This window comes from Lithobates pipiens, unplaced genomic scaffold (assembly GCF_037356315.1).
Source record: "Lithobates pipiens isolate NorthernLeopardFrog02 unplaced genomic scaffold, aLitPip1_a1.2 Scaffold_25, whole genome shotgun sequence".
Classification (NCBI taxonomy): domain Eukaryota; kingdom Metazoa; phylum Chordata; class Amphibia; order Anura; family Ranidae; genus Lithobates; species Lithobates pipiens.
In genome coordinates this window covers 107,438,486-107,442,347 of record NW_027507787.1, presented here as the reverse complement: position 1 = coordinate 107,442,347, position 3,862 = coordinate 107,438,486, and the positions used below count along the sequence as shown (strand labels likewise).

The window sequence follows — 3,862 nt, the reverse complement described above, 5'->3', positions numbered from 1 at the left end:
CCACGGGCGACGCAAAGCTATTTGCAATCTCCCAGTTATATGCGTCTCCACCAGGACTGTGATATCCGCTCTATAAGTTTTGAGACACCCAAACACTGCCGCCCTCTTAATTTTATCCCGAATCCCCCTGACATTCCACGTCAGCAACTTCAGGGTACCCATGGCGTGGTCTCAGCCAATATCACAAGGAGGAAAATAGTATCCAAACCACCCCTCAAAGCAGTATCCATTCCCATATTCATCAGAGTATACATGAAAAAGAGACATTTGTCTGTTCCATAACCAAATAAAGCTTGTGCCATAAACTAAGCATAAAACATAACATACTATAACATAATAACTACAACCCATCCCCACCCTCCCTGCTCGCAGCCACCCCAACTTGGCTGGAGCTCCCTTCCCAAAACAAACCATAGAACACTAGGCAATGTCAATAACAATAAGCCACTGGACCCAGTGACAAGACCAAGTCTTCTCCCGTCATAACCCGGCTTGTAGGCCGGAGCCGGACCATGCGTCCATTTCCCACCCCACTCCCATTGGTGCGGTGCCCAGTTCAGCAGCGGGACATAACAGTCCAGTATCCAGTAAAGGGCTTGTATCAGAAGAAAGTCAAAGTTCTGCAGTCCCATGCAGCAAGTCCAGATGACCCGCGTCCCCCCCACCCCCCCAGGGAAAGGGCCCAATAGAGCCCGCCAAGCGGGTCCCCCAAACTAAGAGGGAGGGGGAAGGGGTATTGTGTAACGAACCAGGGGGATGTCCGCAGAGCGTGGCCATAGGCAGCAGTACATGTTCAGTCAACAAGAGCAACGGCCATCCATGTTAGAGAGGGGGAACAGAAGCATCAATTCAGGGACTGAGGATAATGAACCACGCATAGGCAGTCCAACAGCGATCTGCTTGCACACGGGCAAATAGAAAGGGGGGAGCAAATAGAGTACTCACAAATCTTCCAACGATTTTAGTCTCGAGGTGGCCGATTTCGAGCCGCGTCTCTCTGGTCCAACCAGGAAACTGCCATCTCAGGATCTTCAAAAAAGTAGGCCCTATCTTCCCCCACTACGCGGAGTCTGGCCGGGTACAACATGGCGTACTTGAGGTGATGTGCCCTGAGGCGCCTCTTGACTTCCACAAATCGGGAACAACGTTTTTGAACTTCTGCGGAGAAGTCGGGAAACACTGAGATATGTCCATTCTGAAACGGGATGTTGCCTTTTTCACGAGTAAGGCGAAGGATGGCATCCCTATCCCGGTAATTTAGCAGCTTAGCAATGCACGTGCGAGGAGGTGCCCCCTCCGGCGGCGGGCGGGCAGGCATTCTGTGGGCCCTTTCAATAATAAATGAGGTAGAAAATGCCTCCCTACCGTAGGCCTTAATCAGGAGAGATTCCAAAAATGTCGCCGGGTCAGCCCCCTCGGAGCCCTCCGGCAGGCCAATAAAGCGGAGGTTAGATCTGTGGGCCCTATTCTCAAGGTCGTCCTGTTTCTGGGCCAGCTGCTGGAGCTGCTTTTGCACATCCTCCTGGGCATGCTGCAGAGGGAACAGGACATCTTCGGCCTGACTGATCCGGGTTTCAGGTTCTATCCCCACTATCCAAGTGGACATAGAGTAAGAATATAAATATAGACACTTAAAATTCACCCCCACCATTTGCAAGTATCCTATTATATGGACCATCGGGGGTTTATGGGCGATTACCTCATCAGATACCGCATTTACAGAGGTCCTGATTTATGTTGGGAGGGGGTCTCCCCTTTCCTCGGGCCTCCCCTCCAGGATGTTTAATGTTACCGAAATATAAGGCTCTCTGTATTGGTATCTAGGACTGAACGATATAATTTGTTATGCATCGTGGGTTTGGTCCCACGACTGTTCCTTAATTTTTACTGCACTGTATTGTGATGTCAAATGTTTCAATAAACTTTTATTGGTTAAAAAAAAAAAAAAAAAGAGTAGGAATTTAAAAGAGCCGAGCGCAGCGAGGCCGAGCCCGAAGCGTGGCGAGCGAAGCTCGCCTGCGAGGGGCCCTCTAATATTCACAACCCTATGTCCGCTTGGATGGTGGGGCTACCACCTCCACTCACCGCGCAGGCGCCGTTCAGCTTCGGAGATTTTCCGAAGCTTCGTCTGCTCCGTACTGCGCATGCGCAGTACGGCGTGGACACTATATCATGGCCGGACAGTATATGGCAGAACACCGGCACCAGTCAACCCCCGGTGTCATGTGCATCGTTGTGTAATATAGAGCAGGGTTCGGGAAGCCAATACCTCCCCGCAATTTCGGCCGCAATAGCATTGCCCTACCAATACGCATATGTTTTCTGCGCCAGAGGAACTTGATAAAGATTGAGCGAACCGCATGAAAGAAAGTCTGGGGTATTTTGATAGGTAAGGCTTGTAGTAGATACAGAAGTCGTGGCATCGCGTTCATCTTCAACACATTACAGCGTCCGAACCATGACAGAGCTAGTGGGTCCCATCTTTTAAGGTCCGCTGTAAGCCCATAGGCTTCTTTTTATGTTGTTGGCTTTGACCTGTTTTTTTTGCTTGTTTCTCAAGGTGACCATCTTGGCGTTTGTCAAGAGGGTTGGGCGTGCCTTGAAGAGAACGCTTACGGCCACATCAACCTGAAAGCACCCGATCTTGTCTGAATTCAGAGGCTAAGCAGCGTCAGGCCTGGTTAGTACCTGGATGGGAGACTGCCTGGGAAGACCAGGTGCCATAGAAGGATCTGGTCCGGTTAGTGTCTTGATTGGGAGATCGCCTGGGAATACTGGATGCCGTATGCCGCGTACACACGAGCAGACTGTATGGCGTACTTAGTCCGTCGAAACACATTTCAGCGGACAATCCGCTCGTGTGTGGGCTTCAGTGGACTTTTTTTTTTTTTGTTTAATATATGTTTATTAAATGAAAAGAAAAGACAGGTATCAAAGAGATAATAACAGAAAGCTTGGCACATATATCATCAAGTGCAAAATAGGACAGGGATTGCAGAGGTTATGGTACACAGTCAATGACATAAAAGCTCTTCACAGCTCACAAACAAAAAAAAAAGATAACCGAGTATGTTCTAAGCCTACCAGCGTAACACAAAGAGCATCCAACTTCCCACAAGTGGGACTGCGGATGCTAGACTGCAAGCTCCCTAGTTGCAGCAGACAAACAATGTTGTACCAAGTAACTAATAAGAAAGCGTGGGGAGAAAGTGAGGGGCGGGGTTTTCCGGGTTGTCCATGTCCAGTTACGTTCCCCACGTAGGACTACCCGTATTGGGTAATAGCCCAGGATTGGGCGCGTTGCCGGGCGCCGGCTGCCTCCCTGTAATGGGGGGGCGGCGGGCGGCAGGCAAACAGTTTTAAACAGAAGTAGGCTTCTTTTTATGTTGTTGGCGTTTACCTGTTTATTTTGCTTGTTTACCAAGGTGACCATCTTGGCATTTAACAAGAGGGTTGAGAGTGCCCAAAGAGATCACCTACGGCCCCATCACCCTGAAAGCGCCCAATCTCATCTGATCTCAGAGGCTAAACAGTGTCGGGCCTGGTTAGTACCTGGATGGGAGACCGCCTGGAAATACCAGGTGCCATAGGCTTCTTTTTATGTTGTTGGCTTTGAACTGTTTATTTCGCTTGTTTCTCAAGGCGACCATCTTGGCGTTTGTCAAGAGGGTTGGGCGTGTCTTGAAGAGAACGCTTACGGCCACATCACCCTGAAAGCACCCGATCTCGTCTGATTTCAGAGGCTTAGCAGCGTCAGGCCTGGTTAGTACCTGGATGGGAGACTGCCTGGGAAGACCAGGTGACATAGAAGGATCTGGCCTGGTTAGTGTCTTGATTGGGAGATCGCCTGGGAATACCGGAT

General features: G+C 49.9%; 1 pseudogene; it reads left to right on the top strand.

Moving 5' to 3' along the window:
- The first annotated feature begins 3,474 nt into the window (after positions 1-3,474).
- LOC143931341 (5S ribosomal RNA) lies at positions 3,475-3,593 on the top strand (annotated as a pseudogene).
- Positions 3,594-3,862: the final 269 nt, after the last annotated feature.